A 26134-nucleotide genomic window follows, 5' to 3' on the forward strand; every position below is an offset into this window, starting at 1 on the left:
ATGGAATAGAGCAGATGTTATGGCATTGAAAAATTCTTTACCTGATCTTCGGAAGAATCCAGCGGCATTTTATGAGGGGGTGGAGGGGGCTATATCGTCTTGTGTGATGACTCTCGTAGACATAGATTTGTTTTTTGGGTTGATATTACCACCTGATATGTGGCGGCAGATTCGTAAAAATAATGATGAAACGATATTGGGGGGGACATGGAAAGAAATAAATGCTGCAGATTTAGATAGGGAACCAGCATGTAAGCCCTGTCAGCTAATCCTAGATCTCCCGGCAGCTATCTTACATAAATTAAAAACGCTTGTTCCCTCCAAAAAGATTGATTGGACCATGTTAACGTCGTGCAAGCAGAAACCCGATGAAACGGTTTCAGATTTCTTTACACGCTTTGAGGAGGCCTTTCATGATTACAGTGGTCAATCTTTAACAGACGATACGGGTCGGCATTTGTTTGTAGATAAGTATGTGGCTAATCTCCTACCAGAGATTGCAAAGCGATTGAAGTCGAGTGAAAGTTCCTGGGCCACGGCGACCCCTGCGTCCTTGCTAACTATGGCTCAGTAGTATGAGCGGCAGGAAGTGGAGGCTAAAGAAAGTGCAGAGAAAAAGTCGAAGGAATTGAAAACAAAGGTGATGTTGGCGCAGGTTCGGGGAACACAGGGTAGAGGGAATGATAGAGGTAAACGAGGTGGAGGAAACGCATCGTATGGTCGTACGGACATTGCGGAGGATCAGTGTGCTTATTGTAAGGAGTTTGGGCATTGGGCCGAACATTTTCCGGTACTTCGCGAACAGCGTAGTCAGCGTGGTCGAGGAAGTGGAAGGTCGAGAGGAGGTTATACTGGAGCGAGAGGTGGCGGAGGTGATCGTGGAAAGGTTGAGGAGAGGGGCCGTGGCCAGGGCGAACGAAACACGTTTGATAGACAGAATCAATATCAGATTTCGGAAGGAGAAAATGTGGAACACCAGGATTATGTGCATGCATAGGATTGCGTAGGATGGGGTAAGGAATCAGTTGAAGTGCCGGTAGATCAGCAAGGTCCATATGTAACAGCGGGTATTTTGGGTTCTACTGATCAATTTCTAGTCGACACAGGAGCTACTCGTAGCGCTCTGTCGAAAAACTTGGTTCCGAGGGCTCCCCTGTCTGGCGAAATGATTACGTGTGTAGGGTTTGATGGCACACCCTCCCCCAGCCCATTGTCCAAGCCCCTTGCACTATGCATTGACAAATACTTTAGCTTTGGCCAATTTTTGTTATCACCTCATACCCCAGACAATATCCTGGGCATTGATTTGCTTAAATATTTTCGAGCAACAATACGCTGCGCTCCAGAGGGAGTGCGGGTTATTCTGAACGACAATTACCCTGACCCTGATGATTGCCCTGACCCTGACAGATTTTATGCCATTTTAGACATCCCTGCTTTGGCTTCCCTGCCGCACACGTTGTGGGCGACCTCAGATACGGATGTGGGAGAGATGCGCATTCCACCAATACGCATTACTGTTAAGGAGGGGGCCCCTCTACCACGAGTGCCACAGTATAAGATTTCGAAAGAAGGTGAAATTGCACTGACACACATTGTTCAGGACTTGATTTCTGCAGGGGTGGTGGAGGAGGTCCCTTATAATGTTTGTAACAGCCCTATTCTACCGATTCTTAAGAGAGACTCAGATGGCAAGATCTACCGATTTATTATTGATTTGCGTGAGATAAATAAAATTGTCATTCCCCAATACCCGGTGGTGTCTGATATCACGACTTTGCTTACTTTGGTTCCACCGATGGCCACCACCTTTAGCGTTATTGACTTAAAGAATGCGTTCTTTTCCATCCCTGTGCACCCAGATAGCAGATATCTGTTTGGTTTTACGCTCAATAATAAATCGTATAGATTTTGTCGTGTTCCCCAAGGATATACTGAAAGCCCTAGCATCTACAGACAGGCTTTGAAACGACAACTAGATTCCTTTAAATTGCAGTCTGGCGTTGCGCTCATCCAGTACGTGGATGACCTTCTGCTTGCCGCCGACTCCTATGCACAATGTGAACAGAGTACGCTTGCATTGCTTTCCTTTTTGGCACAAAACAATCACAAGGTTTCCAAGAAAAAGCTTCAATACTGTAGACCCCAGGTGACCTACCTCGGTCATCTGTTGTCTAAGGAGGGGCGGGCATTAACATCTGATCGAATTCAAGCAATTTTAGACACACCAGTCCCCCGCACGCAGAGAGATGTGCGTGCCTTCATAGGGTTGACGTCCTTTTGTAGGCAATGGATCATGGGTTTTTCACATATCATAAAACCTTTGCTAGCATTACTGTCCAAAGCTACACCGATGCCTCTTGAGTGGACAGATGAATGTCAGAAAGCTTTTGAACAGTTGAGACAGGCCCTTTGTTCCGCACCCGTGTTAGGAACACCAGACTACACGAAACTTTTCACATTGTACGTGCACGAGAATGATGGGTGCGCGTTGTCAGTGTTAGTGCAGTTACACGGGGATAAGCAGAGACCATGTGCATACTTCTCTGCCATTTTGGATCCTGTAGCACGAGGGTTGCCTGGGTGTTTTCGAGCGGTAGCAGCACCAGCAGTAGCCATACGACAGAGTGAGGGCATAGTGTTATCACACAAATGGTTGGTGTTAGTCCCTCACGCAGTAGATGCCCTGTTGAATCAAACAAAGACCCAATACCTCACGAGTGCACGACTTACAGGATACGAGCTGACACTCTTAGCGCCACACATAACATTGAAAAGATGCGCTACTTTGAACCCTGCCACCTTATTGCCCTATCCGGCCGAGGAGGGTCAGGAAGAAAAACATCACGACTGTGTTTTCCTGACTGAGGAACAGACAAAGGGTCGTGTTGACTTACAGGATGTGCCACTTCCTGATGTGGATGGGGAACTGTGGGTTGATGGATCGTGTTTAAGGCTGCCAGATGGTATGACTTCCGCAGCATATGCGATCACGACTCTTAAGATGGTGGTAGAAACAGCTAGAATACCACAAAAATCGGCTCAGGCAGCAGAGCTGATAGCTTTAACAAGAGCCTGCGAATTGAGTGCCGGATTATGTGTGAACATATACACGGACAGCCGGTATGCCTTTGGAGTGGCCCATGACTTCGGGCTTCTTTGGAGGGAACGCGGGTTTCTGACATCACACAGGGAGCACATTATGCACGGAGAGCTAGTGCGTGATCTCCTAAATGCGTTGCTTAGCCCTAAAAAAGTAGCGATAGTGAAGTGCAGTGCCCATAAGAAGATTACGGATAAAGTGGGTCAAGGAAATGCCTTTGCAGACAGCATAGCAAGGCAAACGGCTATGTCCCGAACTAGCTCCCCTATGTACGTGGTACAATCACAGGCTGAGCGATGGAGTGATGCTAGAGCAGAGATACGGGATATTCAAAAATCAGCCACAGAATCTGAACTTGCGGCTTGGGCAGCAGATGGGGTACTAGATGACGAGGGTTGTTGGAGAAGCAAAGACATGGAGAAGTGGAAATTGCCTGCGGCTTACTTACAGGCGATGGTCCAGATGACACATGGACTGGCCCATGTCGGAGCTCTTGCAATCACTCGGCTTTTAACACGAGTTTGGGAACATCCCGAGATTGCGAATACTGCAAAGAGAGTAGTGCAGACCTGCCTGGTATGCTTGCAACACAATCCTGGAAAGGGGACCCATACTCCGAAAGGAGGGTTCGTTCCACCTTCTGCACCGTTTGAAGTGCTTCAAATGGATTACATCCAACTCGAGCGCTGCAATAACCTGAAGTACGTCCTAGTGGTGGTGTGTGCTTTTAGCAAATGGGTTGAGGCCTACCCCACGAAAGACAATACGGCTTTGACAACAGCCAAGGTGTTGCTTAAGGAATTCTTTCCTCGCTTTGGAGTTTGCAAATTTTTGTGGAGCGATAATGGGCCCCATTTTGTTGGAAAGATTGTGGAATATGTACTGAAGGGGTTAGGGATTCAGCAAAAGTTCCACGCTGTATTCCACCCTCAGTCAGCAGGTTTGGTCGAGCGGTATAATGCCACGTTGAAGCTTAAACTGGCCAAAATTGTGGCGTCTACATCGTTGAAGTGGCCAGATGCGTTGCCGCTAGCACTACTATCTCTTAGATCAGTACCCCACTCACGAACTGGCCTTACGCCCTATGAGGTGGTGTTTGGCCGCCCTATGAATATCTGGGGGGTGCCCAAGCCGCGATTAATACATGATGTGCCTTGTGTTATGATGAATGATTATTTGGCACGATTAACAAATGATTTGCTCTCTATTCATCAACAGGTTCGAGAAGCGCTCCCTGATAACTCTACTGGAGAGGGCCACGATCTTCGTCCTGGTGACCATGTAATGGTCCGCTCGTTTGAGAGAGCAAGCAGTCTGGAGCCCAGGTGGAAGGGCCCCGAGCAGGTCCTCCTGGCGACCCGCACCGCAGTACGAGTGACAAACAGGAAGCGGTGGGTGCATTCGACACATTGTCGCCGTGTCTCTCCGGATCTGGTGACTCCTGCTGTGTTGACTGATTATAAGGAGATCTTGGAGAAAGAAAAGAGCCCAGCTGTGACGTCGGCCGAAGTGGAGGGAGCCTTCCCGGACCAATCTGCTACCGGAAGAGAGCGCTACGATCTACGTCCACGATAAGAAGATTTTTGTTCCTTTTTAATGACTGGTTGGTTACCGCTCCAGGTTTGTGAAACGGAAACCGGGAATTCCAAGGGGGGGGGATCAGTTCTGCCAGAGTAGCGACACCCGTCTTGGCCCGGAGAAGAAAACAACGGCTACCTCGGAGTTCAGCACCGCATTTTTCTTTTTTAGGTATACACGCACGTGTATCTGAGACAATTTGTGAAAAATTTGTGAACAATTTGTGCCACTTGAAGACTTTGCACGAACTTTCTTGAACTATGGCATCAACGGCATCTCGTGATAAGAAAATATTGGGTGCCTTTCTCTTTGTCTTGACCATTGTGGTGATAGCTGTTATAGCCTGGGTAGTCGAACTTGTGGTGCCTGTACGTGAACATTTGCTGCCGACTACCCCGGCACCGTCTGAACATTTTCATTTTACATTGCCTTTCCATGAAGAGCGCCATCGCCAAACGTATTTAAATAACAGCTTCATTCAGATTCTTCACCACACGCATAATATGACCAATACCTCTAATTGCTGGGTGTGTGGAATGTTGCCTGGGCACCAGAAGAGAGGGGGCACCCCACTTATTCCACTCCCGTTTTCACACAATGGGTCATGCAACGCCTGGTACACCCTCCTTTTTACTCTGAGATGGCCAACTAAAGGGGGGGTGCTTTTCCGTTTGAATAAAGTATGTTCCCATGACAAGGATGGGTTTCCCCGGGCTGAGGGCACACGTTTCGAATGGGAAGAGTATAGGCCTGACAATGTATCTGCCCCACGTGTATATAGCAATCAGCGAAATGTGAATGTATCTAGTGCTCATGTCATAAATGTCATTGCTACAAAAGCCGATTTATGTATTAGAAACAAGGGCACGATTGCAGTGGGGAAAAGTGAATGTAACATTACTCTCACGTTTGATAGCCCGAATGGCATTTCATTTGTTGCATCTCGAAATACATACTTTATCTGTGGAACGAAGGGGTACCATCAGCTTCCAGTGGGGTGGTTGGGCACGTGCTACGTATCGTTTGTGCTACCTCCTGTATTCATTGCCCCTCCAATGTACCACAACGATTATACATTGTACCACGATTTCGTTTTGAACAGGGTTAAACGAACTGTTGCCCTAGAGGACATTGATCAAACGGACACTGCATTACAACAGTATGTGGATTTTAATCTGGGACTATTCTCCTTTGTGGGGGCTGCATTGAACAGCCGGAAGATCAGACAACTGACACGCGTTGTCGAGGCTGTTGCGAATGACACTGCCGTTGCCCTGGGGAATATTACCGAGGAACTACAGATTTCCAGAATTGTCACCCTCCAAAATCGAATGGTGTTGGACGTTGTTTTGGCTGATCGCGGGGGGGCATGTAGAATTATCGGAAGCAGCTGTTGCGTATACGTCCCGGACAATTCTCCATCTGTGTATGATGCTATTTCCAAGCTGCATAAAATAGCTGCTGAAATACACCCGGACAATGGAACTTGGACACTTTCAGGATGGTTCTGGTCCATGATTGCAACTTGGGGCTGGAAACTGTTGACAATTCTTTGTATACTTGTGGGAGCAATGTTTTTTATATGCCTATGTATTCAATGTGGCCCAGCCTTATGTTCGATGTGTTTATCAGCTTGTTTACCATCAAGGCGAGCTCTTGCCCATGACAAAATGATGCTGCACAAAGAGGTGACACAAATTATGTCAATAGACATCGAGGACGAACATCCTGATTATGTTCATTATGAGGTAGATTCAGCTAAACACTAAAAGGGTCGTCTGTCGTATTTGGCCCGGCCGCATTAGCGATTAGCTGAACCTACACGTTGTCCTCCTTAACTTGGCTATATATGATAACGCCATTTTGAATTTTACAGCGGCCATCTTAGATCATGAGCGGCCTCGTGGCCGACGTGCCCTTTAGTCCGTTGTCCGTTCCACTGACCACTCTTGTCTGCCCAGCAACAGGCTATTTTTAGTACTGGTCAAGCCGCACATGCGCAGCTCCCACTGACCCGTAGATCTTCAGGAATGTGCACCAAACTGACCAGCGGAGTTGTGCCCTCTCCAATGAGCTGGCAGTATTCCAAAACATGACCATATATGTCTCGAAAATGTGTCTTAACTTGTGCCGCCTATCTTTTATTGCCCCAAAACTGTATATAAAATGAGGTCGCACCGATGTTCGGTGTGATACCTCTTGCATTGCCGAAGGGTGCTGTTTGAGTGTACCACCACCCCATGGGGTCCTAATAAACTTGTTCTTTGCCTTTTACAGTTTCCGTGCCAACAGTTCTTGAGTGTGAGTGGGTTATCTCCGGAGGGTGTAGGCCTTGGGAACCCCGAAATACTTCCGCGCTACTGATCGAACAGCCAATTCTGAAGTATCCTCCTGAAGGTCAGCAGGTCTTGGTCTATCATAGGCTCAGTGGTTGAGTGTTTCATGTTTTGGCGGCGAGGTGGGAGAAGGATCTCCCACTGGTGGTTGTTCTTCGGATGCACTGGACGGTGGTGAGTGAGAGGTCAGCGGAGCGTAGCTGGCGGTTGGGGATGTAGAAGGAGATCCATCTGTTGAGGCCCTGTTTTTAATAAAACTTTATTTAAAACTTTATTAAAAACAGGGCGTTTACATTTACTTTAGAACGGTGAACTCTTGGCATATCATTGTCAAATTGTCTTGTCTTGGGTGTCTATGTCTCTAAGTGCACTAAGTGTAGTCTTTTTGAATGTTTAATGTGTCCCCCAAACGTTTTGCAAAATAATACATATTGGATTTGAGTTGTGATAAATTGTTGTTTTTGTACATATTATATGTTTTTGTATACACCTTACAAGTCTCTTCTTTTGTGTAAAAAATGTTCGTTTAAAAGCATTTTCTCAACCAAAGAAAAAAATATATTTAAAAGAAATTCAAAATAAAAAGAAATATTCATAGGATTGTAGACTGAATCATTGGTCTTTTTGAATTGAGGATTGTCATTCACAGGGTGGCCCTTTTAATGTCCTAATCTGTCTTTTATTCTCTGTGTATCAGCCTGCTGAATATCAAAACTAAAATCTTGGTTTATTTGCACTGGTGCAAACAAATAAATGTTCGAAAGGCGTGAAAAGTCCCAGAACGAACCAATCAACAAGACGATTTGCCTTCATTGTGGTTTTGTGCATAGTTTTTGACATACCAGTTTTACTGGCCTTGCTTTTAATTACACTAATTATCATTTTGAGATGCAACACCATTGCAATTTGCAAAAACATTTTCAGTTTCAGTTGTCAGTCAAATATCTGTAGCAAACTCCCAGCCTCAAAAGTGGCCCTTGCCTTGAACCATCGAATTTTCAGTCGTTTGTCTGTTTGTCCTTCCTGTCAACGATTGCGGAGGTGCATGGGATCACATTCGATCCCAGTGTAACTGAAAGGTGCACATCTATTTTCTTGTTCTTAAAACTACAAATTGATATATTGAATGACCCACAACATAATGAATTGGCTATTTTATGAGCCTTTTACACCCTTGCACGCCTCTCATTGTAAGAGCATGCACTGAACTTCATTGAGATGTGGTTCCTAATTTTGTGAAAGACATGTGGTTACTGGGTTATGCAGGTGAAACTTTGCTAAAACAAGTCCTCTATGAGAAATAATAAAATATATGTATACATAGTATTGCATTTTCTGTAGGAGCCAGGTCACATAAACTGGCCATTCCTATTTGTAGCATTCGAAATGGTGGACTTCAATATGTTGCTTTGTAGGATCAAGTTGGAGGCTGCCATGTGGGAGGCTCAAGTTGGTGTATACCATCAATTTGATTTGCTTCTTTGGCATATTGACTTTAATCATGCTCATTCAAATTTATACATTACAGCTATATGAGCAAACCATCTTGTGGGAGACCGACTACTGAAATTTAAAACACAGGTATGATCTGAGAGAGTGTGTGACTGTTTGAAGTTGAGTGTTGCCCAGCATGACTGACAGAATGTTTATTCATTTATTTTTTAGATTGAGCCCACATGGTCCTGATGAGAATCCCTGTCACATAAGGGATTCGAAACGCGTCGACCCCTGTCCTTTTGAAAAATCATCGTTTCCTCATTAGACCAATCTCCTCATGACTAAAAACTTAAAAATTGCATTATTGGATGGTCTACTGCATAAAATAAGCTTGAACAAATCTTGTACTAAGCACTAGTATCCGCACCTGTGGTTCAACAAAAACTTTATTAAAAACAGGGCGTTTACATTTACTTTAGAACGGTGAACTCTTGGCATATCATTGTCAAATTGTCTTGTCTTGGGTGTCTATGTCTCTAAGTGCACTAAGTGTAGTCTTTTTGAATGTTTAATGTGTCCCCCAAACGTTTTGCAAAATAATACATATTGGATTTGAGTTGTGATAAATTGTTGTTTTTGTACATATTATATGTTTTTGTATACACCTTACAAGTCTCTTCTTTTGTGTAAAAAATGTTCGTTTAAAAGCATTTTCTCAACCAAAGAAAAAAATATATATAAAAGAAATTCAAAATAAAAAGAAATATTCATAGGATTGTAGACTGAATCATTGGTCTTTTTGAATTGAGGATTGTTACTCAATTTTTCAAAATATTTAATTTAAGTGCAGTACTGGCATCTCTTTGTTGATTTTTATATTGGCGCAGCCTTACTGCTTTAGCCAGAACCCTCATTGTTGCCACTTATAATAGCGGGTGCATACCCGCGAGGTTCTTTACACTGCTGTTTAAGCCTCGACCACTCAAACACGGTTAGTTTTGGTTCACTGTTGGATTTCTTCTCCAGTCTGAACCCTCCCACCTTTTTCTTTGAATATTAGGTTCCATTAGTACACGAGTGTATGGTGTGTGTATGTGAATGAGTGTATTTGGAGTGCTTGCCGTATGACTGTTGATCGACTCAATCTTCAGACTGTCAATTTAATATGTCAGAGGAACAAACCTTCGCATATAGCGAAGATCACATAAAAAATCTTCTCAAAAACCCTCCTTCTTTCGGTTCCGCTACTCTCAGCAGTACCGCACAAACAAACAACGAATCGGACAAATTAATTAGGTTGAAGAAAAAACAAATCCGGACGGATTTACATGGCCACTACCTTCTCCAACACCTCAGGTCAGGCACTATACCAACAGGTTTGATTGTAAAAAACATTCCCTTGATTTTTACGGAAGACGATATATATAAAAAAGGATTCAGTTACATTGAAATCAAATGTAGCAGAGACTTAATGGTTCTAACAATTGAAACGGCACAAAGATTATCTATAGCCCAATTGGAGGAGATCGAAAAATTGGAAACGGAAATTAAAGCAAACCCATTGATTCAAGACTCTAAAAATCTTCTTGAAAAAGTTGAAAAGGAAATCCTGGAATTCAAGGATTATACGGTGCAACAGAAAGAAAACAATTTCGATAGAGACAAACGGAATTTTTCTTTTGAAAAGACCTACCCTTATTTGCAACAGGATTTTTACTCTCGCCCAGAAGCGAGACGCTTCTTATCGGACAATCAAGGTCGATCCCGAACAAAATACCTAACCTTCTCAGATACATCATCGTCAGGAGGGAGTGACTCTGAACCAGGGACATATAGACCCCAATTCAATCGACGGGGAGGTTATCAACAGCAGCAATATCAACAAAACTTTCAACAAAATAAACAACAGCAACAACAGCCTTTTTTAGATCAAGGCCAACCGAAACCGCGCGGAAAAACAAGATACAACCAGCCATGGGAGATGTCGACGAGGCGACAAAATTACAAAAACTAGGGACTTCGTCAGTTATCAATCTCTCCAACAGAGTTCTTTCCTCGTCGGAATTAAGTGTATTGGAAAAGGGACTTACGTTCGTCCCTACAAAACCTCAAGACTTTGTTAGACTCAAGCTTGAATTCATTGAGTTTTGCAGAAAAATCCGTCTGATTGCATTTTTTTCAGGCAAAGAAACAATGTCGCAAACAGAAACCACGGGTTTAAAGAGGAAATCTACCTTTTGTCCACCAGCTTTTAAAACACCTAAAGAAGTGATATATTTTGAGAAAACTGTATTGTCAGCTATTGCAACTGAAGAAAAAAAGAATAAACCTTTCATCAAACATAATTTGTCTAAAAAAGAAAAAGATGCACTTTTTTCTCTCAGAAATGATGAGAATATCATAGTCAAGCAAGCCGATAAAGGCGGCTCGATTGTTATTTGGGGCACCAATGAATATATAGCGGAAGCCCATCGACAGCTACTTGACATAGAATGTTATCGGAAAATACGATCAGACCCAACGACTGAATTCCAGAGAGAACTTGAGAAAATACTACAGGATGGTTTTGAACAAGGTTTTTTGGGTAAACAAGAATTCAACTATTTGGTTAATAAACACCCAAGAACTCCCTTGTTCTATGTACTTCCAAAGGTACACAAGAATGCCAAATCGCCTCCGGGACGCCCCATAATATCGGGGTGTGATTCACTTTTTGAACCCATCTCCAAGTTTATCGACTTCTTCCTCAAACCGTTCACATTGACAGTACAATCTTTTTTGAGAGATACCTCAGATTTTCTGTGTAAATTGCAAAGATTACCATTTACTGAAGGCCGGGATTTATTAGTCAGCATGGATATAGTTTCACTATATACTCAAATCCCCCAAGACCAGGCTCTGGAAGTGGTGGAAATCGTCTTGGACAAAAGAGATCGTCCAGCAAGAATTCCCACGGACTTCATTTTGAAACTGGCTAGAATGGCTTTGACTAAAAATTACTTTAAATTCCATGAGGATTTCTTTCTACAAATAAAGGGAGTAGCCATGGGCTGTCCCTTTGCCCCAGAGCTTGCCATACTTTTCATGAGTGAATACGAGGACAGACACGTACACAACAACAACCCCTTCTCACAATGGATAGGGGGTTGGGTTCGTTTCATTGACGACATTTTTTTCACATGGTCAGGCACAACGGAACAACTAGCTGATTTCCATGGATGGCTAAATAATCGCACAAGGGACATTAAATTCAGCATTCAATCATCACCCACAAGACTTTCCTTTCTAGACGTGGAAGTCTATTGTACAAATGGACAGTTAGTGACTACTCTCTTCAGAAAAGAGACTGACCGCAATAAATCCTTACACTTTTCAAGTAACCACCCGCGCAGTCTGAAAGAAAACTTACCAATAGGCCAATTCCTCCGTATACGTCGAAATTGTTCATTCAAAGACGAGTATATGCATCATGCTAACGTGCTCATGGAGAGACTTTTGGATCGAGGCTATCCGTCTAAATTGATCAAACAAGCAATAAAACGCGCGTGGTGGACACCACGAGAAGAACTATTGAGGAAGAAAGAAAAGAAAAAACTTGAGCGCACAGTGTGTGTTACCACATTCGGAGCCTCATCTAACTTTCTCAAAAAGGTCATTCATCAGAACTGGCATCTGATAAAAGATGTTGACACACAGTTAAACGCCAAACCACTTTTTGCCTTTAAAAAGGACAAGAGCATTGCGAACCAAGTCATCAGGGCAGCTGTCCCTGTCAAGAAGGCACCTACAATACGTGAGTTTGTCAATTTACCACCAGTCACAGGACACAAAAAGTGTGGCACATGCCTGTGCTGCAACTCTACAATTGAAGGGAATGTATTCCAACACGAAGGAATCTCATGGAAGCACAATGCTTTCACAAATTGCAAATCCAAGAACTTGATCTACGCCATCCTATGCCCATGTGCCAAATTATACATAGGAAAAACAAATCAAGAAATCAGACAGAGAATATCTCAACATAAATCTAGAATAAAGAGAAAAATCACCACAGCACCTCTTGTACAACATTGGATCGATGAGTCACATGGGGACCTCGATTTTAGATGGACTGTCATCTCGAAGTTAGAGCACGACCAGAGGGGTGGAGATTTAGAGGCCAAACTCAAACAACGAGAAGCAATGTTGATCCTGAAATTCAACTCAGCCACTCGAGGCTTAAATGAAATGTCGGAACTTTACAACTTATAAACAGAGTCGTTTGTTCTCCCACAAAGTCAGTCAATTCACAGACCCTTTGACACTTTTCTTCTAATATGCGATCTACAATAAACCATATGTGACTCCTACCAAGGATCTAATGCTCTTAATCAACTTGCCCTATTTGAATTGGCGATAGCTCCACATAAAACAGCATGTCAATTCTTTTTTGAGATTGAGCGACCGAAAATGTTCCTAATTCATCTGACTTATGTCACGCTGAATACGCCACATAAAAGGACCAAACACACATTTTGCACAAATACTGCCTTAATGGGCCAACAAACTACAATTCCCATCAACCCAAGCAGCGGGTCTGAACTCATTTCAACAACCGGATCAACCGGGACTAACACAAACGCGCCTCAGTAATGGACGTGGATGCGTATGGAGGAGACTTGTACAATTAATACCGGTAAGATTATTCCCCGCGTAACTAGATTGCAAAACTCGGACGTACTCGGGAATCCGTATGCCCGATTTTAGTTCCACACGCTGCCATTGTTCGCGGAATACCGAAGCGCCTTTCTTAATTAGTTACCACCTTTCCCTCCGTAAAACGAATACGGGCACGACAACACGCCTAATATGTGACCCTCGGTACTCACATAGCAAACGTCTAACACCCGGCCCTCTAAGCTTATGAATTAAATATGCCCACACGTGTATCTTCACAGTGCCAAAGTTAACAAGACATCCTTTCCCTTCTTTTTAGAATCGTTTGAAGAAAGTGAATAAATCTGACCACGTGGTCACATTGCCGATTCATGTAAGTACTCAGATTGGTGTATACCATCAATTTGGTTTGCTTCTTTGGCATATTGACTTTAATCATGCTCATTCAAATTTATACATTACAGCTATATGAGCAAACCATCTTGTGGGAGACCGACTACTGAAATTTAAAACACAGGTATGATCTGAGAGAGTGTGTGACTGTTTGAAGTTGAGTGTTGCCCAGCATGACTGACAGAATGTTTATTCATTTATTTTTTAGATTGAGCCCACATGGTCCTGATGAGAATCCCTGTCACATAAGGGATTCGAAACGCGTCGACCCCTGTCCTTTTGAAAAATCATCGTTTCCTCATTAGACCAATCTCCTCATGACTAAAAACTTAAAAATTGAATTATTGGATGGTCTACTGCATAAAATAAGCTTGAACAAATCTTGTACTAAGCACTAGTATCCGCACCTGTGGTTCAACAAAAACTTTATTAAAAACAGGGCGTTTACATTTACTTTAGAACGGTGAACTCTTGGCATATCATTGTCAAATTGTCTTGTCTTGGGTGTCTATGTCTCTAAGTGCACTAAGTGTAGTCTTTTTGAATGTTTAATGTGTCCCCCAAACGTTTTGCAAAATAATACATATTGGATTTGAGTTGTGATAAATTGTTGTTTTTGTACATATTATATGTTTTTGTATACACCTTACAAGTCTCTTCTTTTGTGTAAAAAATGTTCGTTTAAAAGCATTTTCTCAACCAAAGAAAAAAATATATATAAAAGAAATTCAAAATAAAAAGAAATATTCATAGGATTGTAGACTGAATCATTGGTCTTTTTGAATTGAGGATTGTTACTCAATTTATCAAAATATTGAATTTAAGTGCAGTACTGGCATCTCTTTGTTGATTGTACCCTGTGAATGACGTCACAGTTGATCTCAAAATCTCAGTTGATACCATCAAAAAAAGAACACTCTAGAATGGTCATCAGTGATAATATGGTGAATGGTGAAGAGAGAGCGTTTTTTTCAAAGATTGCGCAGACTCTTTACGTAATTAAAAGTTGCAAAGAGTTGTTGAACCAAATAATTTGTATAAATATTTTAGCCTCACGTTTCCCTGTTCATTCAGTAGGGCCGCTCTCATTTGGATACCTGAGCCTGCTGGCCCTCACAGTAAAAGGTTACTGGCAGCTATCCTCACTGATTTTTCATTAAAAAAACTTGCTCGGATTTGACTTTTAGCAAATGACAGCGTCTTTATTATAAGTGTTTGATCGCTATATATTTATATTAAATGTTGTTAAACAAGGCTAATTAAATGCTTCTTATTTCTTCTTTATTATTATCTGACTTATCTACCTGAATTGCCGCCACATTTAGAACATATGATAGCCACATTCAAATATATCTGTATAAACAAGGTGTTTATTAAAAACAAAATCACAGACAAATTATCAATGGTCTACCTTGGACGAATAAAGAAAAGTGAACTAAAACAGATAAGTGGGCAAGCCAACTCCTTCACATAAACGCTTAGCATTAACTTCAGTGGTCCTCCTCTTTCAGCTGAGGTGACATGGACCTTCTGTCACATTGCATCTGTGCATAGTTATTAACTTATCATTTGCAATATCTTTCAGACCATTCACATTCTGACACATAATGATACATTTAAAGCTCCATAGCTCGTTAAGGGTCCTCGCTTGTCTGTTATTCTGACACTGGCCATTACACTGTGACACTTGGCTGACACATTCAGCATGAACAAAATACCTTAGACTAAATGCTGCATTCTAATGGAACACATCGAGCCATTATGTTCCATCTCACAGTATGCAAAAGCAGAACATCACGAGCACAGAATTCTGATGAAAACTTTTAGTAATCACTTCTGGCTTCAATTCCGTTAATATTGGCAGCTTCCAACGAACACAAAAGCGCAGAAGCGCCAAAAAAGTTGCCAAAGTAAACATATTTTTTGTTGTCGGTAAAAACTTATTGTAGAGGCAATATTGCTCATAGTCCATGCAAATTCAAAGCTGATGGGTACATGTTGTAGTGAAAGCTGACATGTATTCAGCTATTGTCAGTAGCATTTTAATATTGTTGCCTTTCCCAACTTGTGTAGGGAACAAATTGTGCATTCTAAGCTATGAGACTGCACTTTTATTCTAGGATGAATCGTATTGTTGTTATTAGAAAATAGAAGAAGGACATCATGCACATAGTTCTTCGCCAATAATCCTAAAACAGTGTAACACATTTTAAAGTGATCCAGGAAAATGATGTCCGAGCTGAATATTGGGCAAGATAGTTGCAATGTCAGATGCACTTCGGAATTTCAAGAAATTAGTATGGATAGTGTTTTACTCAAGATTTTCAGTTCTGGATGCTAAACACCTTGGCCCTTATTTATGAGGCCTTGCGTCAGTTTTGCGCCGCCGGTGCGTCACTTTTTGTGAGGCACCAGCGGCGTACAAAATGCACCTTGTTGCTCCATATTTAAAAAGTGACGCATCTAGGTAGATGCGTCACTTTTTAAACCCCTGCGCCACATTATACCTGCGTCAGGTGTAATGTATGCAGAGGGGGCGTTCCCCCGCAAAAAGCCTCGTATAGTGACACAGTGAATTCTATGAGATTTCACTGCGTCACTTTTAGGACGCTGTTGCGTCAAAATCTTGCGCCTGCCTCACAGCAGGCGTAAGACTGACGCAAGCCCTTTCACATGGGGCTTTCCCCATGTGAAAGGACGCATTGCTGGAGTTGCGTCACTTTTTCGACACACTCCAGCAATGCGTCACTTTTGCGCTTACAGATACGTCAGAAATACTGATGTATCTGTAACTCCTTGCGACATGATGCGTCATACATTAAATATGACGCATCAGGAATGTCGTAAGGAGTGCGCAGAGAAAAGTGACGCATCGCTGTTTTCACGCAGCGATGCGTCACTTTTCATAAATGAGGCCCATGGAATTTTGAGTGATACTGATTACAATACATTTTAACCAGATAGTGCATGGAAAAGCAGTGTGATATTAAATCAAGTGCATCAGATCACCCAACTGATCACCCAATTGAAAAATGATGCATTTTATATTGCCTTTAGGTTCCACAAAACAAGCAGACAGCATAAGCTTAAAAATCTATCTTTTGGACCCCAGATGATGGATGATATGACAGTCATTCTGAAAACGTACAAATAAATGACCCTGTTAACCTACCTGAAGTGTTTTTGTTTATTTATTTCATATGTGCTTATATTTTAAAATGACCACTTAAACAATTTTCCCAACATCCCATCAGTCAAGTACATTAAAAGCAAAAAAAATATGTTTTGGTCATTACAAGAAACTGCATTCAAAGGTCAGAAAAGTGTATCTTAGCAACTGAAGAAAATGTGCTGTATTTTTTGAAGAACAGCGCTCAAACTAGCATGACAATTACAATAATCAAGGCAAATATGAGTGAGAAATTATAGACTTTTTTCTCCAACATGACTGTGGTGCATTTCATTCCCTTAAAGATCAGAGGGGAAATCAACTGCAAGGGTAAACACCAGTTACTTTTTCAATAAAGTATTCAGTTATGTGTTTGACAGCTTTAAAACACTAGGGGGATATGTACAATGAAGTGGCGGAGCATGTCGTTAGCCGCCTGGGCTTTACGGCACTCTCTGCCACTTCGGAAACGCAAGGCTGCACCATATTTACAATAATGTGGTGAAGCCTTGTTTTTCCCCCTGCAAAGGCAACACAGGCACCCTTGCACCAGAGTGCAAGGGTGTCTGCATGCAAGGGAGGATTGGTTATGAGTAGAAAGGTGTTCCTTCCAGCCCATAAACAATCCTAAAATGCCATTTTGTAACTTTCATGTGTGCAGCACACAAGAAAGTTACAAAATGGCTTTTTTTTTAAAGGTTTGTTTATGTACAGGAAGGGACACCTTCCTGTATATGAACAAGCAATGGCATTTTGCTTTTTCTATGTGTGCTGCACAAGCCAGAACACATGTAAAAAGAAAAAAACGAGGAGAAATAATGCATTTCTCCTCGTTTCTCCAACTTAATTTTTGTGCTGCCTCCTATAAACGCCACCCTTTTACATAGGGGGCACGTCAAATACAATGGGTGTTGGGCTGGAATGCCCACTGCAACACACACTGCATGCCCCTTTCACTCTAAACATAGCGTGAAAGGATGCCTTATGTACAAGGCAGCGTTAAGCCAGGTTAAGTGGCTTAACGCTGTCTTGTACATAAGGCAAGGCCCCTATCGCCACGAGTACATCACAAAACATGACGTTCCCGTGGTGACAGGGGCTTGTCCATATGCCCCTAGATTACTTGGGACTTGGGAACAGGAGCACTGTTAATCCTTGGTTGTCGAAGAATGGGTAAAATACACATATTCATTGGTATTATTCCGGCAGATTGTGGTAACAAGTTTGCGTTCACTATTAACCGTTTGGTGCATTCATAAAGAACAGGAGGACCAGGAGCAGAGGAGGACAGAAAAGGAAATGAGAGGGCACCACTCTTGAAAAATGCAGCAAACATTAATTTTTTTCAATGCTTTACTTAAGAAGCGCAAAGTGCAATAGAGTGGTAAACTGACGCAGGAGCTGATAAAACAATGTGTAGATGGAATGAGTGCAGGGAGCATGAGTGTAAGCACAACAACTGGTGTCTGTGACAATATATCATGGTTAGAAGTCTATTGGCTACATGAGGCTAAAAATACAGAGATCGGCAGTCAAGAGTGTAGGTCTAAAAGGGTTTTTAGACAATTGAAGCCTCAGTATAAAGGTTGGTGGTTGGAAAGCCAGCAATTTGCATAAACTCAGGGTTTGTGACAACAAAACTAATTTTAAATGTATCAACGCCCTTTTATGAGTCTGAAAAGTCTTTCCATTACTAATTACAAATAGGAGGGGGCCTGAAAGAGATTCCCGCTCCAATTTAAGGTTTGCAATGGAATGAGTCAAGGGTTTGAAGCCCCAAATGTGGTCACACATCACTCTTCAGAGCTGTGGTGGCAGATGATTTGCAAAGGGGGAAATTGTCCCAAACGACAAGGTTTTCCTTTTGAGAATTGCGTCAGCAGCCTCGGGGGGGGGGGGGGGGGGTAGGGAGCAGCCTCAGTCCTCCAAGGGTCCACTGCCTGCTCTTACGTATGTGTAAAAGCAGCACCTACCCCTTTAAAGGACAAGGGGTAGTATAACAAATATTTTCTGCTTGAGAATGCAAATGCAGGGATGGAGGTCTACTCACCCACACAGGCCTTGCATTCACGGCTTGTCTTAGGAAGTTGCAAATTATGACCTGCCTAATAATTATTCAATCAGCAGGCCATTTTATTAGACCACGCAAATGTACAGTTTTTATGTGGTCTATAAGTACATATGTTGCATAACACATTACATTCCCATTTGCAAACCAGATGGTGTACAAATTCCATATCTCTTTTTTATGAATGGGAGTAGTACATCAGACCCTCAGTAAAGGCACTATTGCAGCAGTGCTTTGGTTAAACGCTTGAAACCTTTAGAAAATAACTGAAGACTTAGGGTTGATTTCCTCCAAAGGGATCATTGTTTCCATGAATGTCCATCTTCCTGGAAGATATATATGGATTTTTAGAAGCACTGCATTATGAATAAGGGATTCCTGGATTAAAGAGATCAGTCGAGCAGCAACAATCTGATGGTGATACTTCTTTCTAGTGCCAAAATATTTTTAGGGATAGGGAATGGCCATAAATGATTCTTAATAGGTCAATTTGAAACATGACTAAGCACAAACCATTAACGGGGAGCATGGTTTGATTGGAAAATATGGAAATATACATTACAATCTCTACTTACCTCGTCCACTTCTGCATCATACAGCAAGATATCCTCAACTCAGAGAATATTCCATTGGTACACTTCCCACGTCAGAAGCAACATGTTTGCCTGTTGAACCTGCAATTTTCAGAAGACAGTTTGGATAACTTGTTTAGTCAATAATAATCAAAAACACAAATTTAGTAACATAATACTTTTAAACACTCTGGCAGTAATTGCATGTGCTCATGAGAGCTACTAGGAGGCATTGCACATATTGTTTAACACATAACTGAAGAATCGTCTTGTTTATAATGAATTATGTATTTAAAAAAGCATTATTAAGTGTAAATTAATAGCGTCCCTTGCGATTGTATTGGCTGCCTCCAATTTGGTGCATCCTCAATGTGTAAACATGGCAAGAGGCACTAGAGGAGTGCATGAAGGGTGACTCTGCTCAGATGGACATCCGTTTTGTAAAATTCATGTCTGAAATCGAATCTATTTTACCTGTAGATGATCGCTATGAATATAAACCATGCGATACACAAACTCTTCTTTTAAACATTCTTTTGCAAGAATTGCAATGAATTTAAGTAATTGTGCAATAGAATTATTTGTATTTGTATAAATTAATAGCAACTTCAGGTTTTAGTTGTAAGTGATATTGTCTATCCTCACCCTTCTTATAAGAAACCAGAGTGTATTTTTTTAATATGTTTATTCATTGTGGTATAACATTGCAAAATAATTAAATATTTTGAAACATTTGAGAGTGATTCTGATCCTCATTGCATAACGTCTTTAGGGCATAATTTACTAAATGACAAAGTCACTGAACTCCATTAGTCTGTTTATTATACTTTTTAGTATTAGTATTTCTCAAGGACCTGTAATGATCCAATTGAACATGCAATTATTGGATGTACAAATTAGGATCACTGTGATTGATGCTGCTCATTTCCCATGACAAAACATGTGATTTTGATCTATCCCTCTAGAGGGAAGACAGATTGTGCCAGGGGATTGTGAAGGTGCCTATGAAGGACTAGCAAACCACTCTGTTCACTTTCAGAGGGAATGTGGCAAAAATCATCTTATGATGAATGAATGGCTGCTTCATCTGCTAAAAGTGTTTGGGGCTTATTAGAGGAAATAAAATAACCATTGCTGGAGCCAATGCCTCTGTGCTATTGCTGAGCTTCAATTGCCTTTACAGGGTTCTTCAGGCATATTCTAGGAAAGAAATGGAAAAGGGCGACCACTCGGTCCCCCCGAACATATGGTTGGGTGCCCCGATCCCCCCGGGAAGCCATTTTGGGCGGGGGGCGTGGCTCGGCTGGTATGCCCGAAGCGGCGTAGCCGGGGCGCGCCTTTTCCCGCCCAAGAGGGGTTGTCCTAGACACCTACACCGAAGACCACGCCCAGTAGGCGTCCCGAAGGAGGGTACACGCCCTCCCGCAGAAGAATAAATAGAGCGGGAATCCAAAGAAGCGTCCTCCTGTTCCTGTGCTCTGAAGGCTGCACCCACTCGTCGCTCGTGAGCCCTCGACGGAACAAGCAGCAATTTTGACCCACCCACCAGCCCCTTATGGCAATGTTTGTTTTAAATAAAGTTTTGCTGAGATAGGCCTTTTTTCCTTTGTAGAAAAGTAAAGGAATGTTTAAGTTAAGGATGTGACTTCTGCCTGTAGGATAATGTTTTCTTGGTAGGAGTAAGCAGTTGATGACACATCAAGGCAATGTCAGAATTTTTTCTTCCTTAGTAGGTAAACAACTGTCGTATTTATTTTTGGTCGGGCGGTAAGGTTATGATCGGTGAGCAGTAATTTCAAGGTCCCTAGAGGGGGCGCCACCCAGAATGGATGGGAGCGCCCGGGGGGAGGCGGCCATTGGCCCCTCCCACGGGGAGGCGGCACCCACTAAGGATGGGTCGCCTAGGGGGAGACGGCCATAGGCCCCTCCCAGGGGGGGAGGCGGCTAGATGCCCCTCCTACTAATTTCCCGGGGGCCGGATATCCGCGACGGCGGATAGAGAGTGTGGGGATGGGGGGAAGTCCACGCTGTCCTTCCTACAGATACCTCACACAGGAACTCGGACGACCTTTAAGATGGCGTCGAGTGGAAAGGGGGCCCCCACCACGACAAGGGAAGTTACAGTTGGCAATGAGGGTAGAGTCCTCTGCGCATGCGCCACTCACACCGTGAGAGTGAGAGTTTTGGTAGTAGTGATCTGACACCGGTTAAGACCTTGCCGTTGGCCCTTAATGCTAGGATGTACAATTTTAATTTAGAATGTATGCATTTGCAGGATGTTAGACTCGGCTAGGAAACCTTTGTATTAGAGATCTGTTAAGGTTAGCCAAAGAACATGTCTTCATCGAAATGTAATAAATGTAAAATTGTACATAATTATGAAACTTTTATTTAATGTTTTAAATTTTGTTTCATATTTTAATAAATACTGCCGGGAGGGTGACTCCCTCCCGCCTTCCAAAAGTTCAAACCTGTGTCCGACTTCTCCCATCCTTGGGGATTGTGTTCGGAGGGGGTGGCGGGCATCCCGGCCATATGTGTGAGACATTTCCTGGCACCAATTGTGAGTTCACACTGTCATGTGGCTAGGTTAAGCCTGGGAAAAAACACTGCCAATTTACATGTATGCGTTTCTAAAGTTGCCTTCTTTTTCTGCACACTGACTTTTGACACACATTTGCTCCACATTGCTTACAATTTCACTTCGTAAGTGCACTATCAAAACACCTTCAACATTTGGTACAAGGCCTGAGCACACATTGGGCAAATGTTGTCGTTTTTTATTTGTCCATAAGATGACAGTGCTATCACAGTGACAATAAACAATGTCAGCTCAGCTGAAGCCTCGACACGGAAGCATGAATGCTGTTGTTATAAATACACATGCATTTCCGTATTCTATTTAGAGGAAAACTCTGCTGTCATTTCAAAGTCATTAATGTCATCAGCGTTTCAGCATAGCTGATTCCTTTTTACCCTCTGTGAGGAGAGACGTCCAATCTGTGACCAAGATGGGGACCTACAGACCTTGCCTTCTGGTAATGGGGATTTAGATTACCCAGGAGGTCATTCTTGGTAGAGCACCCGCTCTAGGCACTTAGGTTATGTAATGTATAAGTAGGAGTACACTATACACAGTACTTATACTCCAGCATATATACACTGTTTTAGCACGATGGTGGAATCGTTCATTCTTCTCACTATCCTTGTATTGCAAATTACTTTCATCTCCTTCTGTCTATTAATCATTGCAGCACATATATTTTATACAAGAATCACAATGGTTCAATAAATATTGAAAACGTCTCTATGTGTATTTCTTGTATATCTCTCTGAGTGAGCATGAGTGATGGATTGAAAGTGTTCTAGATCTGTTACCACGATCCCTTGGGGGTCAGAGTTGTCATGCTCTGAGGTTGCCTAAACCATTTGTTATCCTACTAGGTTCTGAGAGGGTGCACAGATTCAGTCCGGCACCATCACAATGTTTATGTTGGCCAACAAATAAACAGTTCCTACAGAAAAGTGGAAACCTTGTGACAACGATTGTGTCTTTTTATGTACAATGATCTTTAGTTGTACTCCGATATACACATTTCTAAGTGCCATGCCCCTACGACATACTGGGCCCAAGTCACCAACAGACATGTAAAAAAAGATGAGAAGACTTATAGCTTTTTTGGAAGTCACCAGAATTCCAATTAGGTGCAGGTTTGCATGCACACTACTGGGAGAAAAATCTGCACATTGGGAATGGAACCTCAAGTAGAAATGAATGTTTTATTCTCCAAAGTTTTAACATTTTATCTTGTTAAGAAAACACTTTCCTTACAGTCCCAACATATTGTGGTGTACATAGAGAAGGATACTGGGGCATCTGTTGTCCTTCCTATCCTAGAAGGGCAATACGGCACCTCCTTGATAGGGTAAATATATGATAATTAGGAGGGCCGGGATCGGATCACAGTTTTAGCATGCCGAAACGTCCAAGAGAAACCACGCCTTGGAACACTCACTCGTGACTTCTTGTGTGGGATTTACTACTGCAGATTTCTTTGAAAAGGTGTTAGAGAAATCAGCAGTAATCAATCTATTTACACCCCTGTTGGACTTGGCCCTTTTTGCAGGGTCATCCCAGAACTTTTTGGCTTCCTCCTGTATTTTGTCTGGCCTGTTGTTGGTGGTTTAATGAGTCTGGGCACTTTACTGCTGCTGATCAGTGCTAAAGTGCATATGCTTTCCCTGTAAACTGTTTTATGGATTGGTGTTTCCACAATTGGCTTATTTGGTTTACTGTTAAGACCCTACTAGAGTGCACTGTGTGTGGTAGGGCCTGTAAACCAAATGCTGCTAGTGGTCCTGCAGCACTGATTGTGCCTCCCACATAAGCAGCTTGTGAATGTAACTTGGAACTGCCTCAGCAGTGTCTGTGCGCAATTCGGTACTGCCATGTCGATCTGGCAAGGGCACCCATTTGCCAGGCCCTAACCTTCCCTTTCTTTTACATCGTAGTCAATCCTAAGGTAGGCCCAACGTAACCCTGTGGGCAGGGTGCAGTGTATGTGAAAAGTAGGAGATTCCCTGATGTGTGTGACATGTTCTGATAGTGAAATACTGCCAATTTCGTTTTTCACTATTGTAAGGCTATCTTTACCTAAAGGATAGAATGGGGAGTGTGCTATAACATCTTATATTTGTATAAGAAAGGGTTCACCCAATATAAGTCACTGGGACCTGGGTACTGATAGCACTAAGAAAAGAGGTCCCAGCAATAGTTAACAAAATATACAAAATAGATAGCAAAAATAGTAGAAAATTAGTAAGAAAACAGTCAATTGACATACATTGTTGTTTATTCACAATGTAGACATGTTTTGATTACTGCACACGTTTCATAAATATATATTCCCAAAAATGTTCAAAGTGCCCCTGGGAGGAAGGGAAGTGGTATAGTGAAGGGTAGTGTGGGTATAGGATAGTGACATAAAAAACGGCCAAGCGGCCTCACTGTACTATGTATTTTAAGTCAAACATAGACATAAAGACCATCAATGTAAAAATTCATTAGGTAAATATCATGCTCCACATAATACAATCAATGTCACATTCATGGGGTAGAGCTGAGAAAGTACACAAAGCTGTCGACGTTTCGACCCCCTGAAAATGGCAGGCACTAATTATCTCCTTGCAGTGGGGTCTTCATCAGGACGGGGACGGGGCAGAAGACCAAAGGGTTGTTTGTCTCAGATAAGGATGGAAGAGAGGAACACTTTACCAAAAGGAAACTTCAAAACATAGGTTGATAATGGTAGATCGGCCATCGGATTGTGGTAGTGACGGCAGGGGCATTCAAGATTCGCCCATGGGTCGGGCACATCGCGGTGATACCGCTGCGACGTAGACCGTCGTGAATTAGTACAACTTCAGGAGAAGTTGGAGTTAATCCGTCTATGCACGAAGCGCGGTCAATAATGGTCGTTTTTTATGTCACTATCTTATACCCACACTACCCTTCACTATACCACTTCCCTTCCTCCCAGGGGCACTTTGAACATTTTTGGGAATATATATTTATGAAACGTGTGCGGTAATCAAAACATGTCTACATTGTAAATAAACAACAATGTATGTCAATTGACTGTTTTCTTACTAATTTTCTACTATTTTTGCTATCTATTTTGTATATTTTGTTATCTATTGCTGGTACCCCTTTGCTTAGTGCTATAACATCTTATAAGCATAAGAGCCCAGGGGAACAAGAAAGGAAAATAAAATGTGATATGCCTAAACTCAGAATGTTAAAATGCATCTTTTAATGAGAGTGATTTTTCATTCTGGGTTTGAAAATACCCCTTTTAGAAAGTAGGTATCTTCTTGCCTAACTATCCAGTGTATAATGGTCCATAAGGAGGAGGGCTTTATCCCCCAATGTGTTTTGAATTTTACATTTTCCTTTGTTTGATTTATCCTTGCAAATATTTACTGGGAGATATATATGAATTTTAATCACAAAATGCGGCTAATATGTATGGTATGAGTTTTTAATTGTATAAACTTTGGGAATGGTCCGTAACGCGGAGGTCCCTATACCTCAACATGCATTTAGTTTTTGCATATCATGAAAAAGCTTATTTTATCTCAATTGGTAACAATTTTAATGCTTATGTATTATGTATTCTCAATTATAAATTTATTGTAATAGAATGTTTGATGTTTTAAAAATGTATGAATTTATATGCCTGTGCTTTTATGAGTGTATAACTCGAATAAAGCTTTTTCACTCACTCACTCACTCACTCACTCTATCCAGTGTGCCTCTGCTAGGCTGTGTATTGTCTGTCTGGCTTTGGAGTAACGTGAGCTGGGGATGTGCATTCTGTTCAGACAGCCACTTGGGGGATGAGGTGTGTCCTGCCTTTCCAGGGTGAGTCAGGGCAGGGTTGAATAGACCTGGGCTACATTCAGAGTAGGGGTGACAATTTCTTTCACACCTGAATGGGACTGGTCTTGAAAGGACAATGTTGTCTCCACCTCCTGTCAGGAAGATTCACCAGAGAGGACAGAGCTGGTTTTGGCTGGACAAAGAGTGTCTCTGCCTCAGAGAACAAAGAGATTTACTGTATAAAATGAGGGGCCCAGACTCCAGACTTTTAGATAACTTCAGGGAATCCAGAAGAACCTTTGCCAAGGAGAAGAGCTGGAGAAACTGAGGAGGAAGACTTTCCCTGTCCTGTTTGCTGTCTGGGGTTTGCCTGCAGTGACTACTTTCTGCCAAGGCAAGGGAAAACGTATTTGCTGTTTTCTGTGTCCCCTGCTTGAGGA

General features: G+C 42.2%; 1 protein-coding gene across 1 annotated transcript in view; it reads right to left on the reverse strand.

Annotated features, from left to right (window-relative positions):
- FUT9 (fucosyltransferase 9) overlaps window positions 1–26134 on the reverse strand; it is a 603582-nt gene that overhangs the window by 321024 nt on the left and 256424 nt on the right. Inside the window, exon 3 of the mRNA XM_086925245.1 lies at window positions 19316–19414. The gene's annotated coding sequence lies outside the window, so the exon portion shown is untranslated. The remainder of the gene's footprint in view (window positions 1–19315; window positions 19415–26134) is intronic.

The sequence above is a fragment of the Lissotriton vulgaris genome, chromosome 6 (assembly GCF_964263255.1).
Source record: "Lissotriton vulgaris chromosome 6, aLisVul1.2, whole genome shotgun sequence".
Taxonomy (NCBI): domain Eukaryota; kingdom Metazoa; phylum Chordata; class Amphibia; order Caudata; family Salamandridae; genus Lissotriton; species Lissotriton vulgaris.